General features: G+C 45.3%; 1 long non-coding RNA gene across 1 annotated transcript; it reads left to right on the forward strand.

Moving 5' to 3' along the window:
- Nucleotides 1-5,256: 5,256 nt before the first annotated feature.
- On the forward strand, nucleotides 5,257-13,235 carry LOC142761800 (uncharacterized). The gene is made up of 3 exons (XR_012883825.1): nucleotides 5,257-5,562; nucleotides 6,028-7,533; nucleotides 7,659-13,235. It is a non-coding gene; the product is annotated as an uncharacterized LOC142761800 (long non-coding RNA).
- The last annotated feature ends 3,791 nt before the right edge of the window (nucleotides 13,236-17,026 follow it).

Below are 17,026 nucleotides of genomic sequence, written 5' to 3' on the forward strand. Positions count from 1 at the left end.
AGATAACCTATACTACATTACGTAATCTCCCCGACAACGCGAAGGAATTTCTCTTACACACATTCAACGAAGCATGGAACAGCGGCTGTCTTCCAAGCTCTTGGACATCACCTCTAATTTGCATGATTCCGAAGCCGGGCAAACCTCCATCTCTCTCTAACCTTCGCCCTATCTCTTTGACGTCATGCGTTGGCAAGACTCTTGAGCGAATGGCCTTGACTCGACTGTCTGATTTTATTGAGGCGAAAGAGTTTTTCCCTCCTTCTCTTATTGGCTTCCATCGCCACGTTTGTGCGCAGGACATGTTCCTTGTTCTTCAGCATACTTTTCTTTCACCTTCTCGTAGTCAGATCCATGCGCTTGTAACCGTCGATGTACGGAAGGCATTCGATGGCGTGAGTCATGACCACATACTCGCTCAGCTCTCCTCCCTGTCATGTGGCTCCGGCATGTATTCTTACATCCGATCATTTCTTTCCAATCGAGTTGCTCGCTTTAGAGTCAATACTCATTTGTCTAACCCACACTCCCTCACCCGCGGCACTCCTCAAGGTGCCGTACTATCTCCTACTCTATTTAATATGGCTATGGCCCCCCTTGCCTCCCAACTGTCCCAAATACCTGACCTCCACCATATTTTTTATGCAGACGACATCACTCTCTGGTGTACGTCTGGTTGTCCCGGCCATGTGCAGGATACTTTGCAACGTGGCCTCGACCTTATCGCTTCCTTTCTCGCTACTGCTGGCCTGTCCCCTGCACCGGAGAAATGTGAACTACTTTTGCTAAACCGGTCTGCGTACCAGCGCTCCCACAATACCCTCATCTCCCTACATCTTTCTAGCTCTCTCATCCCCACTGTTCAGCAATGCAAAGTTCTTGGCTTCCCTTTGCACGGGACAAAGAACGCGCAGGCCCTACATCACGCTGTGAGGATTTGCCACTCGGTGACCCACCTCCTCCGACGCGTTGTCACTCGGCAGTCAGGGCTCCACGAGGCTCATGCGTGCCGGGTTGCACATGCGCTTGCCCTTAACAAGTTCTTGTACTTTGTACCCTACGTTCATTTCACCGAAAAGCAACTCAACACACTCGAAAGAGCTCTATTAGGCCTCTACAAGGCAGCTCTAAACCTCCCTCTCACAACCTCTACCACTAAGCTCTTTGCCACAGGCCTCTTCCATCCATTACGTTCTCTTATTTCTCTGCACCACGACTCTCAGATTGCCCGTCTTTCTCTCACTCGTCAAAGCCAATGGCTATTAGCCCAAGCTGGTATCCCTCACATTCCCGTTTCCGTTCCCACCTTGCCTTCTGCCGCTAGCACCGCTGCTTCTAACCTTCGCATCCTTCCCCTCCCATCCAATATGTCTCCCGTTCTTCACGCCGGCCGGCGTCATGCGGCAGCACAGCATCATTCTCCTCCTCTCTCTACACAGGGAGTTGCCTACACGGATGCCTCATACATGGCTCCTCGGGGCTCGTGTGGCTACGTTATCTACCATCCACACCTTTCGGCACCTGACACGCACACCAGCGGGCCATACTTACACCCGCCAAATGTACTTTCGCTCGAGGTCCTTTCCATGGTCCACGCCATGCAGTCATTTTCCTCCCTCCCTTCTCTCCCCGAGTACACGATTTACTGCGACTCTCACGCCGCCATCCGTCACATACAGAACAACACATTGCCCCCTGCTCTTCAACAGGAGGTCGAGCGAGCGGCCTCTGCTCTTCAACCCTCCACTGTCTTCCTCCGCTGGGTTCCTGGGCATTCGGGTATTAACGGCAATGAGCTAGCTCATCAGCTTGCCCGTGATATATTTCACCGGGCACCGTTCATTCCCTGGCCCACACCTTCGGAAGACAGTGAGAGCTCCGCCAATAACAATGGGCAGATCTCCTTGCGTCACACTATCAAGGAGGTATATCTCCAGCTCCGGCTCGACAAGCGTCTTTACCCTCCCCCTCATCCATCACTCACGGCGCTCGAGGCTTGAACTCTACGGCACATTCAAATGAACTGCTTGATAACCCCCTCTCGCCTTTTCCTTTATAAATATATGTCTAACCCCTGCTGTCCTAATTGTCCCTCTCCATACGCTGACCTGTCACACTGCCTGTTTTACTGCCCAACTGCTCAGCAATCCAGCTATTACCCTCCCCCATCCCTTTCCATCACCTCTTGGCTCGACTGGATCGGGGCCGAAGGGGAAGAAGAACAGCGTCGACTGATCGCACAGGCGGTCGAAATGCTCGGCCTGTAAATTTGGCTGAATAAAAGTCTATTACTACTACTACTACTACCTGCAAGCCTCAGTGCTAACCTAATAAAATTGGAGACTTTAATAAAGTAATGCTCTCTAATGCTCACCCCTTCAAAAAAAGTTTTTAGCATCCCCTGAAAACCCATTCTTTAAAAACTTGATCATCAGAGATGTGATGTATCTCCACACCTGGTGACAGACGTTTGTCCAATCACCGCCACATTATAACAAGCAGCCTTTGTAAGATGCTTGAACACGTGCCATCATCTCAGGTCAACATGTTTCCTGAAACCACCTTGCTCTTAGTTATGCGACAGAATGATTTTCATAAATCATTTTCTTGCTAAGCTGAACTTGCCCCATGACAAACTGTGTGTTTATTTTAGACCATTTTTGGGGAGCTATTTTTCTTAATAACTAAAGAAAACCCGATAAAGTGAAGCATGAGCTTTTAAAAGGAAATTTGCAAAACATGCAAAATCATCTCCAATACCTAGCCTGAGTATATCTTTCAATAATATTGATCATTTTCATTTTAGAGCACATATTTGATGGCACAAAATCTGGAGTACCAAGGAGTCTGTCCCAGGTATTTTTCACTTCTTTATTGGGGGCCATGCAACAATTTTCAATTATTCATGCGATATACTAGAAGTTTACTGCAGTGTGAATCACTTGCCACAATTAAAAAATACTTATGGGGGGAACATATGGACTCCTTACAAAGGTTGAAGTTGGTGCTGATGCCATCTGTCGCATGACCAGTAATGAGACAAAGCACGGCGCATCGCATTAGGCCTAGTAGCAGTGCTACGCTTCAATTTCACACACACACGCGCGCGCGCGTTATGCATGCTTTACTGCAATACGCTGCAACCACTTCACCCCATACCCCGCCGCGGTGGTTTAGTGGCTAAGGTACTTGGCTGCTGACCCGCAGGGCGCGGGTTCGAAGCCCGGCTGCGGCGGCTGCATTTCCGATGGAGGCGGAGATGTTGTAGGCCCGTGTGCTCAGATTTGGGTGCACGTTAAAGAACCCCAGGTGGTCTAAATTTCCGGAGCCCTCCACTACGGCGTCTCTCATAATCATATAGTGGTTTTGGGACGTTAAACCCCACATATCAATCAATCAATCAATCAATCAATCAATCAATCACTTCACCCCATGACACTGCTGTATTGCGGCAATGTTAACTTTTAAAAAGACCTTTACGGATTGAAGCTCAACAATGCTCCAAGCAATAAAATTTCTATTTTATTACATTTTTTTCATTTTTATACACTTGCCTAAACTAGTGTTACCAGCCGTCCCGAATTTCGCTGGACTGTACAAGACTTTGCCCGTGCTGTCCCAGTCGGGACAGATGTCCCCGATTTTTTCCGGACCGTTCAGTAAACGAAAAAAAAACAAACAAAAAGAAACGTTTTGTGTTATAAAAGGCATGCCAAATAACGTGCGTCCAACTGATCACATAGACAAAGAAATGTTGCTCTGGTTAGCTGCAAGGAACTTTAAACACTTCGGCTGAACTTTAGCGTCAACTTTTACTAGATCATTCTAGAGCGAGAGGAAGTGTCACGAAGAGCACATAGCAAAATTTAGTGCCACATCAAGACACCGACGCAATGAAGAGAAGAAATAACGGATTTGTTTGGAAGGCACCGCAACAAAGAAAACTAATTTTCTCACCCACACACAACTACCTTCACTGTTGGTTACCCCAATCTAAACACACTGCTAAGCAAACAAATTGCCATCATTTGCGACTGCTTAATAAAGCCACTCGGACAAGAACGTTCTCTAATTCCAACTTGTGCATTCCGTATATATCTCGCGCACTTACGTCAGAACAAGTTTCAACGAAAGCGTTGGCACAGTATATACTTCCTCCCAAGTGACACCAGCTGTTTGATCAGTCCTCAAGCAACACCCATGCACCTACCATACACCCGCGTAGCACATGCGTCAGACCAACGTTCACAAATCGCGTTCCAAAGGCCTTTATTTTATGCTCGTTATCATTGCTTGTAGATTTGGTGGCAAACACTTCGGGCTGGTAGGTGTTCTGTGCTTCGGGCGAATGACGTTAACTACTCGATAAGCACGGATGAGAATCTCCTGAACACGGCGACATCACAGGAATTAAGAAAAGCGGCAGCGACTTGCGTATGAATCACTTTCTAACAACAGAAAGCGACCACGACCCCACGGGCAGAGGCGGTTCTCGCCATTTCAAGCAGATTACAGTCCAATCCAACACCAACATCGGAGAAAAAAACATCACGACTAGAATACGATGAACCCGCCACAGACTGTGTGTCACAAGCTAGTGAGGAACTCTACCTGAACCACAGAATAAAGAACGCCCAAATCGCCTGAAAAATGTTTTCCAACACAAATTCTAGCGTTATCTACTTATACACTTTAAGCCAAGTCAAGCCGGTTTTAAGCGGCTGTTGGGTGAACCGAACGTTTTTGCCTCGAAAAAGGTTCGTGCCACCGGGTGAACCGAAGCACTTCCCTGAAGTCGTCCCTGTTTTCTACGTTTCTTTCCTTTTTCGAATCAAAGTAATATTCACTTTACATATTTATGTAGTATATAATTTTTACATATTTACCTTTAATAATTCAGCTCTCTAGTCAAGAAGTTGAGATGCGCAAATGCAATATGCGTGTGCGCGGCTAGAACTGGAAACACTCAAGTTCAAGTGATCACCTGTAGTACAGTGTACTATTCTAGTACACTGTACCTGTAGGAAGCGAAAAAATCAACCACAGCGCGTTTCTGCTTTAAACACTGAGAGTGGATCTACTAACCTCTTTCGGCACTCGCGCTATTGCACTTCCTTATAGGGGCGCCCTCGACGGGGCAAAGTTTCATTTTTAAAACCATCAAATACTACATCTTTGCGTTCCGCTACACATAAAAAACAACTTGCTCTTCTAGCAAAAAGTTTTTCTTAAACAAGTGCTGCGTCATCAGTTTTTCTAAAATAGTTTTTGCTTCAGCTGGCTCAGCCTTTTGCCATCATTATCATCATTTCAAAGTTTACGGCGGCCAACGGTTGCGACGGCAGGTAACGGCTCGCGGTACTAGCGGTACCTTCGGATGCGTCTCGGACTGTTTTGTTTCGCTGTAAATGTTTCGAGCCTCTGCCGACCAACACGCTGTTTCTCGCTCTGTTTATTTCGACTCGTTCAAATGCTTACGTGAAGGGAATTTAGGTGACTTCCGGGGAACAAAGCGACCGTTGAAGCTTTCATCAGATGAACACCCGTTGCAAGCTCGGACCGGTGAGTAGAAACCAATTCAGTTTTTTAAGGACGGTGGCTTGCGGGGCTAGTTGGTTTATTTCAACATATGTAGCGTTTTTTTTGTCAATGCGTAAGCGTCACACGGTGGCAGCAAACTGCAATATTAAATTTTAAAATTGTTTGACGTCTCAATCTGCAAACGGAAAAACGGTGCGTTACTTGCGGCTTGGCTTCGCGTGGGAACGAGTCGCTGACTCAATAGTTAATTCTGAAATTCTATCGCCAGGTAACACTAACCAGGCCGTTGCGAAGAAAGAAGGCAAATAGATCACTGTCGCCTTGCATGTGTCTTCGTAGCAAGCCCATATATTTGCTAAAAACCTACGAGTTGATAGTTTACCGCAGTCGCGTCTGAGAAACATCACATAATTATGGGTGTGGTTTTACTATCGTGTGAAAAAGAAAGCGTCACATAAATCACAAATTATTTTTTCTCTGCCACAGCCTCCTGGCCCACCTGACATGGAAGCAGCTGTGTACAATGAGCAAGGAACCTGCTACATGACATGCCTTGGGCTAGGTTCCATTTGGCGTTGCATAAATATGTTGCCAGACTTTGGGGTAGTTGTTGCCAGACTGCCGCTAAATTTAGCAGAAAATTTTTCTTCCGTAGTTGTGGCTTCTCCGTAAGAGTTTGGTGCTATCCGCGGTGCACTTCTTGGCTGAAAACTTTTCTCCTGTAGTTGTGGCTTCTCCGTAAGAGTTTGGTGCTATTCGCGGTGAATTTCGCGAGTGCATGAGCGACGCTGGCCGTTTTAACTAACGGAATGGACCGAGCCTAGCAGAAGTCCAGCGCGGCGCTGCTGCGCAATTAAGAGGCCGTTTTAATTCCGTTTTAATTAACGGAATGAACCGCGCATTACAGAATTCGTTTTCTTTACGGAATGTACCGCGCCTAGCAGAAGTCGAGCGCGGCGCTGCCGTGCAATTAAGAGGCCGTTTCAATTCCGTTTTAATTAACGGAAGGAACCGAGCCTAGCAAAAGTCGAGCGCGGCGCTGCCGTGCAATTAAGAGGCCGTTTCAATTCCGTTTTAATTAACGGAAGGAACCGAGCCTAGCAGAAGTCGAGCGCAGTGCTGCCGTGCAATTAAGATGCCGTTTTAATTAACGGAATGAACCTCCCATTACAGAAGTCGAGGCGCGTTCTCTTGCTGTGTGCGCAGCTGTGCGATTAAAATATCGCGTCTCAGTATTAGGGATTACGGAGAAAACTGATTAGAGTCGCAGGAGGGGATGCACTGCCCCCCTTACTTTTCTTTTTTTTTCTCTCTCAGCTGATCGTGTCGCGTCGACCGCGCGCTACGGCAGGGGACGCTACGCTTTCCCTAGCTGTGTCAGCACAAGACACATCGTTCGGACTCGTATATACATGTGATGAATAAGCGTTCCAAGGCTGATTAAAACGGCCTCTTAATTGCACGGCAGCACCGTGCTCGGCTTTTGCTAGGCGCGGTTCCTTCCGTTAATTAAAACGGAATTGAAACGGCCTCTTAATTGCACGGCAGCGCCGCGCTCGACTTCTGCTAGGCGCGGTACATTCCGTAAAGAAAACGAATTCTGTAATGCGCGGTTCATTCCGTTTTTTAAAACGGAATTAAAACGGCCCCTTAATTGCGCAGCAGCGCCGCGCTCGACTTCTGCTAGGCTCAGTCCATTCCGTTAATTAAAACGGCCAGCGTCGCTCATGCACTCGCGAAATTCACCGCGGATAGCACCAAATTCTTACGGAGAAGCCACAACTACAGGAGAAAAATTTTCAGCCAAGAAGTGCACCGCGGATAGCACCAAACTCTTGCGAAAAAGCCACAACTACAAAAATTTTTTTTGCCAAATTCAGCGGCAGTCTGGCAACAACCACCCTTCCAGTCTGGCAACCATTTATGCAACGCCAAATGGAACCTTGCCATGCCTTGTGAAGAAGCAGCCCTGAGTGATACACGTGTTATGAGGTACTACTACATATATGTATAAAATACTGCTGTTTACTAGGTAACTGATTTTATTTGTTTACTTTGGAAAATTTTATGCATTGATTTCATGCATTGATATCTGGTGATGTTACTTGCTTTTCCAGACTGCCATGCAACGACAGGATGACTGCCCCCGAATGTCCACTCTGGAAGCACGTTGAAACATCTGAACGTCGCCTCCAATAGGTCATCTCGAACCTCACACATGCAATGCTGTATTTGTGAATGTTTTGCCATGCATATCATGAAGAGATGCTTTAGATTGGCCACAAGCATGAAATCTACACTTCAATAACCTTGAAACTGTAACACTATTAGTTAGATTGTGTGGCACTGCTGAGCTGAACAACACATTTTATCCCAGCCACAGTGGCCATATTTCGATGCGGGTGAAATGCTAAGACGCTTGTGTGCTTAAGGGTTTGTTCAATTCGCCTGCACAACGTGATCCGTTTTACAAATGGCTGCACCTCACCATTCGTTTCAGTGGTGCAGCAATAGTACCCTCTAAACCATGCCATTCATTTCAAAAAGCGCAGGAGAGGTACACCACTAAACCTAGTGTATGATTTTCCAGTACCTGTTACTTTGACGGCGCTGGTTTGGTGCAGCTGCACGCACAGCTTAACAAACAACATAGCATTAGACGTAGGTGCCGTACCCGCCTGTACAGACGCGACGTGTTTTGCCAAGATTGCACCTCTTTAAATTAAGTGGACAAGAATAAAGATTCCACCTTGTCATTCACTTGTGATGCCGCACTGCTGAACTCAAGCTGCACAAGTTCTGAACTCATGCACAGCTGTGAACCAGTTCCCATCGGTGCAGGTGAACTAAACTTACCCTTAAAAGATGGAAGCTTGAAAATATGAAAAATCTGTCAACATGAGGTGTCAGAGCAAATGTTTCGAAGGCAGTCTTTTCATCTGCGAGGCTACAATGTCATTTGTTTTAATCCCTGGAAGCCAGAATCAATCTAAATTTGCCTACTACTGTACGACTCACGATCACTTTGGCATGTGAATCGTCAGAAATTATTAATTGCATTGCAATGTGAACACTCCCTCAATGCGGGGATTACCAACATTTAGTTGTGCTTGTGAGACAATTTACAATCTATACTCAGAATTGTTTTGTCTTAATTAACTGTGTTGAGCTCATACAAGTTTACGAAAAATATACACCAAAGCTCATAAGGCTGCACTCAATTGCTTTAGCTTTGCACATATGCTCAATAGGCTCCTAAAATAATAAATCATAAAGGTGATGAGTACCTGCAGCACCGCTTCATCAAAGTTGGAATGCTGTCGTGAAGAGCAAGATTGTGTTCATTGGATGTGGTACTGTTATTTTTTTCATATAGCAGAGAAAGATGCCAGATTTTTTTAAGCACATCTGATTTTGTTTAATTTAAGTTGTTATACCTATAGTGTCTACCACTACCAAGTGAAATCTTGTGCACTACAGGCATTTAAAAAATCTAGGAAATTGCACAGGTAGTTGAAACATACATGATCTTGACTTAACCACAGCCACACTGCAAGATAGTACATATTTCAAGTCCTAACCTCTAAAAGTAGCAGGGAGAAAACAACTTCAGCTTTCAAGCACAAGTATACAGAAAAAGTAAACACAATAGCAAGTGTGTAATAAATGTGACCTTTATTGATCCAGTATTTAGACAGATTCACACCATGTACCCCCATTGATTTCAGGAGTGCTTGCTTGCAAGAGAGTGCTCAAGTTCTATCGATATGTCTACGCAAAAAAGAGACTGAGCTCAGAGCTGCGCAGATAGTGTACTGTAAGAGCACCAACAAAAATGTACAAACAAGAAAATTGTACAATGCGTGCCTAAAGATTATTTTCTTAGAATCGGGCCTTTTCGATCTGTAAGCACAGACCTCAGAACTGTTCCTTAAGCATACATGTTCGCTGCATACTCGGCAGACTGATCATTACCTGCGACGAGAAATTCTAGCTGTAGTAATTGTGTAACTCAACATTAACAATAAATGTAGCAAGCCTGAAATATGTACAGGACCATCACCTAAATACATATTACCTATGATATGGGCTCACGGCTGAGAATCCAAACTAGTGCCTACCCTGTCGACACGACGCGACATTGTACATTTGTGAAGTACTCAATGTAGCATTGCATAGTGAGAAAGAATCGGAACTGCACGCATCCGCAATTGCTTATTTAACGAATTTAGCAAAACTACATTGCTCTCAATTTTCGAGTTATCTATCGGCAATGTGTAAGTTTCCTTTCCGATTCCACATCATGCATTCACTTCACTTGAAGATCAACACTACAGGGCAAGCGCCGCATCTGACGGCAGAATCCGACCCTTGTCTTGAAGCCACGCTATAAAACTCGAACGCCGCAACACAATGAGAGCGACGCTCATTCAGCGATCTCGATGTTCAGTTATATGCATATGCTTGTTAGCTTTCCAAGAGTATTTACACATGGGTTGAAAGCTTTCGATATGTATGAGTGACTTGTTTTGTTCGGACCCGACCGTATACCGTGTACCGGCTTGGACGCTCGCAATAAACGATGGAAACCTTACTTGATTGACGTTGTTTTGTGCCAGTCGAGGCCAACTGGGTCACCTGGCGATAATTACAGCCGCAAAGTGCGATTTAGCAACGAAAAAAAAATACCAAAGGAAGGTAGCAGCGCGAACCAGCCGCGAACATCCCCTTTCTCCACCTGCAGCAAACAAAAAAAAAACGCATCCGTTTATTGATGATGATAGCACTACCCGCGCCATCTGGGCTCGTGGTATTGCAGTTTAGTACACCGCCACTAGGTATTTGCATGTTATTTTGATACAACAGCGAGTGCCTCCTCTATAGCTTTCAGTGCCTGGTGGATAGAGAGAACAAAAGGCGCGAGTACAACCGTTCACCGCCAGGTGCCGCCACCCAAACAGGGTTTCGCGGTCTTTCGCCGCTTTCGCTCGCTGCCCGCGCATCAGTTGCGCAGGTGCGGCTGGTAGTTTCGTGTCGCGATTTTTTCGACTTCAGGGTTTCTTGAGATGCTGACAATGATCGGTAGAAGCAAGGCCTACTCGATCGCTAAGCTCTTGACCTCGCTCGCAACAAACACAAGACTTGGCAAAACCCGCTGGCCGGTTTCGAACACACAGAGACACAGTTTTCACAGTTCACTTTTTCACTCACCACACGGGCAATGTAGCCCCCTACATATGCTGTGGCCGATATTTAAAAGATGGCACGTACGGAGGCAACACAGAAGCGGTTAGCCTTTGCAACACCACAACTGCCTCTTTCATGAAAGGTGGTGTTTGCACATCTGTGTTTCCAGTGGAAGGAAGCGGCACGGACAAAGTACACGACGGTTGCGAACTTGAAGCACCGGCAGGTAGGGGCACTGATGTTGAACTCTCAGCATGAGCAACATTTTATGCTGCACTAGCCGCAGCGATTCCGGTCTTCAGGATTTTTTCTAGACCCCAAAGTGCAGCAAGAACATCCAGCGTGTCATTTGTGCCTGATGACATCCTCAATGTTCCAAACAATTACTCTATTCGGTCACTGTTGGACCGGCGTGTAAGAACAAAGAAGAAGCTCGCATCTGTGAGCAGGTGTCTTATACATGCCACTGTAGAGTAAGTGGTGACGAGAACAGCCTCGTACGTCTCCTTCGCAAGAAATTCTCGCGGACGGTTGCACCTCTTCTTCAGCCCATCCAAATACAATGGAAAGGTGACTTCAAGCCATTAGAGTCTAGGATCTTCAACGTCGTCATAGTGTCGAGCATTAGCAAAATTCTGATATATGTGCTGCACAGTTTTGCTTGTGTCGTGCAGTACAAAGCAGCGGTGAAAATTCTTCATGAAGGTAATGGTTGGGCCTGCATGGGAAAATGATTTGGAGCATGCATGCCCAGCTTGACCTTTCAAGTAATCTAAAGCAGCCGTCACGCTTGGGGAGAGGAGCTGAACAGCTCTTCCAACGTTCATTTTTTGTATATTATTAGGGAAAACATGCTTCCGGCTCAAATAGCGGACAGGTTTTGCAGTTAAACCTTTCTGCATCTCGTACAGGTCCTTGATGAAGGAAGCAGTAATTTCACATTTTGGCCTAATATCATGCGACAACAGTTGTGACCGGACGTTCTTTAACACATGACACGGGTCGAAACTCATGAAAATGAGTCTGTCTGGGTCACAGGGATGTTCAGTCTTGTAGGTTACCAATATATTCCCGAGAAGTTTGATGACATTCACATTAACTTTGCGATTGTCGGTCACTAGCCGCACAATCTTAAATACACATGCTTCCACTTTCTTCATTAAAAAACAATCAATTTTATGAAGTTGGTCGCCGGTAAGTCCCTTCATAAAATAGTAAGCCACTGGTATTCGGAATGCTGTGCTCATGCCACTAATCACGAAACAAAGAAGTGAATTGTCTAAAATAGGGCTGCTGCTTTTTTGTTTTAGATCAACATCTACGTGCCCAACAAAGCAATCCCTTTGCTTGTGGTACCGTAACTTTTCTTTTATCCTCCTTTCGTCAACGATGAGAGAGCAGACCCTTGACTGAGGCTTGTCCAAGTTTTTAGCTTCTGTAGCTAACCTGGTTTCAACCAGTTTGCTGAAGCCTGTCTCACCGCTGGTAGTGCCAATGTAATTCGTCAGGGTTGTTCGACTTGGAAGTTTTAGAAGCGTTTCACGTCGCATGTGCTCGTATGCTTTTGTTGACAAATGTCGAAGGACCACGCAGCGACGAGTTGTCTCTTCAGACCAGGTTGGCCTTTTTTTCTTAAAATTTGTGATTTGGTCAAGCGAAAACAATACTGCAGGCTGTTACTTTGTGGCCCTTTGTCTGATATACGAGATATCTGACGCCAAAGAATCTTCTTGCAGCTTTCTTAGCTCGAATTTGTACTTTTCCACAGTCCATTGCAACCTTAGTGCCTGGTTCCTCAGGTCCTTTTCTTTTCCATTTGGCTTTTTCTGTGGTCAGCAAACTTGACACTTGCCTGCTGTCGACATGAATACCTCGGTCACATGCACGAGGCTTGAGTGCACCTTCCTTATCATGCGTAACATCATTGCGCTGATCGGTTCGGCTGACACTATCGGCAGTGTCCATGGGCTCTGGTTCCTCCCATTCAGGTTCTGGTGGTGTGGGTGCTGCAGGTGGCAACAGCCCTGTAGGGCCACTTGTGACATGACCGCTCCCCACTCTCAACGCAGCACAAGCTCGCTTTTCAATGCTTGCTGTGCTTTGTTCAGCGTTTTCTTTTGGCTGCAAGTGTTTGGGGTAATCTTCAAAACTGAAGGCACTGCACCTTTCTTTAACCGTCGTCTCTTTCCTTCAAGAGAGTCTTCGACGCGAAAATGACGGCTACATACCTACGTGTAACAGGACGTTGCGTTTAGCGATCAGCCATCCCGCTGAATAGCGGCCAACCACTTCTCTCGTACGTCGGCGGCAGCAGGAACTTCATGGAAAGATAGTCCAGGCACTTTCTTTTTTTCGTCTGACTTGCACAGCAGCACGCAGCAGTACGACATCGGAAGTCATGCAAGGTACGTGGTCACGACAAAGGAAAAAAAAAACTTCCATCGCATTCAACTCGCCGAACCCAACCGCACATGTCTAGGCACAACAAAGCAAACAAGCGCTCTAGGCCGCGCCCGCACCAGCACTTCCGGCAGAGCACCCGATGGATGGATGGATATGGCTGTACCCTTTAGATCGGGCGGTGGCTAGCGCCACCAAGCCGTAATTCCTAATGAACCAAAACTATATTTATTTTTTTTCTTAAAAAGTGAGTTTGAGGATTCGTACTTTGCAGTGAAGAGTTTAATTTTCACTCGTGCCTTGCCTTTAGCCACAAATCAGATAACCTCCTTCTAGTTAAGTCTACCCGCTTAAAGTTTATTTTGCCCTCCCGGTCCCTAAACCCTAGTGCTTTGAAAAACTCTGCGCCATCATCCTGAACTATAGGGTGAAGCCCTTTACAGAACATTATCAAGTGTTTGGCAGTTTCTTCTTCCTCTCCACACGCACTGCATATTGTGTCTACCCCTTCGTATTTGGCCCGATATGTCTTGGTTCGCAGTACTCCCGTCCTGACCTCAATCAGTAGAGAACTACCCCGAGTATTATCATAGATCCTTTCCTTGGCAATTTCCTGCTTAAAAGTTCGATAGATCTCTAGTGCGGACTTCTTAATCATGCCCATTCTCCACATGTCAGTCTCCGTTTCCTTCACTTTCTTCTTAACCGATAGTTCTTTTTCGTTTAGCCACCTGCTGTTTTCTAAGTATTTACCAGTCAACTTCCTGGTTCGCTTCCTCCATTTTGTATCGACATTCTTCATGTACAAGTAGCTGAAAACCTTCCTAGCCCATCGCTCTTCCCCCATTTCTCTCAATCGCTTCTCAAATTTTATCTTGCTGCTAGCTTCCCTGCCCTCAAATGATGTCCATCCCATATCACCTTGTACTCCCTGATTTGGTGTATTCCCGTGAGCTCCTAAAGCAAGCCTACCTATTCCACGTTGCTTAATTTCTAATCTTGCTTGAACTTCTGATCTCACGCACAAGACCGCATTGCATTGCCGAACGTCAGCCCAGGAACCATGACCCCTTTCCATATTGATTGATATGTGGGATTTCACGTCCCAAAACCACCATTTGATTGTGAGAGACGCATCCCTTTCCATATTCCTCTCACAACATCATACCTATTGTAATTCCACAGTGCCCTATTTTTTTCACGACGGCTGCATTCCTGTTACCTTTAGTCGTCACTTATATTTCGTGTTCCCTCAGATACTCGGTCCCATTGCTTATCCATACGCCCAGATATTTGTATTTATCTGTTATCTCTAGCGTGACCTCCTGTATTCTAAGCTCACTACCTTCGTTGTCATTGAAAATCATGACTGCTGATTTTTCCTTACTGAATCTAAAATCTAACCTATCTCCCTCATTACCGCAGATGTCCATTAATCTCTGCAAAACTTCCTTGTTGTTGGCCATTAGCACTATATCATCTGCGTACATTAATGCTGGTAGTGCCTGATCAATAAGTTTTCCTTGTTTGACTAAAGAGAGGTTGAAGCCCAGTCCACTTCCCTCTAATTTTGCCTTTAATCCTTGTAGGTACATAATGAATAATAAGGGTGACAGGGGGCACCCTTGCCTGAGCCCCCGTTTTACCTCTGCAGGCTTGGATACCTGTTTTTCCCACTTGATAACTACCTTGTTACCTTTATAGATACCCTTTAAAAGATTAGTGACTACATGTTCCACGCCTAGTGTGTCCAGTATTCCCCACAATTCCTCTTAAACCACGCTATCGTACGCTGCTTTGATATCCAAAAATGCTAGCCACAGGGGCCTGTGTTCCTTTTCTGCTATTTCCGACCCTGTTTGCACAGCGCCACCACGCAGTGGCGGCGAGCGGGAGAAACGAAAGCGCCGACGGCCGCGAGAGGGTGTTCGCGGCCGTCGGCGCATGCACGCGTAGCGGGAATTCGGTGACAGATTCGAGCAGAGTTGTGGCCGCTGTCCGCCTCTATCGGCAGTGGTGTTGGAGGGGGGCCCTGCTCACGAGCCACCACTATTTTAGTTTATAATTTCTGTGGCGTTTGTTAGCTGTAGGCGTTCATGCCTGTTCATATTGTGCGCTATTGAAGTGAACGTGTCTACTGTACGTTCCATTTTAAACAGCTACAGTATTTTTACTGTATGACTACTATCAGAGAAGTTTTGGCAAGGTTCTGTTTGGCGTCTCTCATTTTTTTCCTAGCGAGTGGCCAAATGTATGCCGGTGTGTGCACCCGCGCCGGCACGCGTCTTCATTAACTACCGTGTACTCGTGTACTCGAGTTGATCCGTGTTTGTGTGCAGCTTGTTGCATCGTCTTAGGTAGGGCTCGCAAAGGTTGCACCTACACTTAAGTGTTCGTGCAGCTCGCTTAGTAAAATTCTAACTTTCGGTATACGCAGCAAAATAGGTTGCCTCATGTGGCCTGATCCGGGCATTTCAAGCCTTTCGTTCATCCTGAGCTGTATTTTAGAACGAATATTTCATGGCTAAATGTGGCCGAATTGATTTACCTTTCTGTGCGAGCACTAATTCAGCCATAAGTCCACGCGTTCGAGCACAATCGATTTTACTCTGCTTGTTTCCACTATGCTAGTATTTTGATTTGGTTTATTAAATATTTTATGCACCTCGCCTAACCTTGGTGTAAAAACTTTGCTAAACAATTTTACGTGTATGAACATTACGAATAGTTTATAGCACCACCTCCAAGGAATTTTCTGATTAATGACAAGCTTAACAGTATATTGGATGAAGTAAACTTTCTAGGCATGCGCTCAGATGTTGACAGAATCTGTGGTATGTGCAGAATGAATATTTTATTTATCATTTCAAACTCGCGATAATATTATCAATCATGGGTAAGCATGCATAAGTCATGCACGTATTGCTGTTAAAATGTAAAATTGGACACCGTATTTTTTTGAGAATGATAACTATAGACTGCAAGTTTTCAAGCTATTGGTAATAAAGGAATGATGCAAATTCGGAAATCAGTTTCATCAAATCTTATTGCTAAATCGCGGTCAACAGATTCCAAGATTCTGGTTCCCGGAGATCGTTGCAGAAGCTTGCATGCTTTGTTGGGATAGTGTGTGGTTCAAGATGAGTGTCTCATATGTTTGTTGTTTTTTTTGCATTGACAGCCTGTGGTGCTTGAGTAAGGGGTACTGTCATTTTAGCCTACCAGAATCATTGAAACTTATGACCATAATTTTGCAGCACACAATAGTAATTTATTGACACCAATTTATGACATTTTAAGTATATTTGTCCCAGTGTGAGCAGCCTGAAAAAAGCTACATTAGTTAAATTTGAAATCAAATGTATGTTCAATAATATTGGTTACCTGCAATGGATACTTGATGAAAGTGCATACCATCATGTATGTGTTGAGGTATCATTGAATTTGCTTTCAACGCACTATTCACGAGCACAATTCAAGCATCGTTTTGACACATCTGCAATGTGGATATTGCATTTTCTTTCATAAGGTCGCAAATGTGTTCACCAAAAACATCAAGAAAGGTTTGCTTGTAATATCTCTAGTTTGTGTGCATCCTGCTTGTTTTAAGACACATTGCTCCATATCATTTTAAATATGCTGACAAATTCAGTTTTTCTAAGAGACACATGTCGCTAAATTGTTTTTTCGGTTTTTCATCGCAGCTTATGCATGCCCCTCGTGCGAACTGAGTGTGAAAGATTTTGCGGACAAGCCTGTCATCAATGGTGGCTCATGGAAAAGTTGGCTACTGAATGTACAGCAACTGCGCATGACTTCTGTTTTCTATGAAAAAAGAACTTCTCTGAGCCACCTGGTTGCTGTATTCAAGTAGCTCGCATGTTCAGGATGTTCAATA

This window comes from Rhipicephalus microplus, chromosome 5 (assembly GCF_043290135.1).
Source record: "Rhipicephalus microplus isolate Deutch F79 chromosome 5, USDA_Rmic, whole genome shotgun sequence".
Classification (NCBI taxonomy): domain Eukaryota; kingdom Metazoa; phylum Arthropoda; class Arachnida; order Ixodida; family Ixodidae; genus Rhipicephalus; species Rhipicephalus microplus.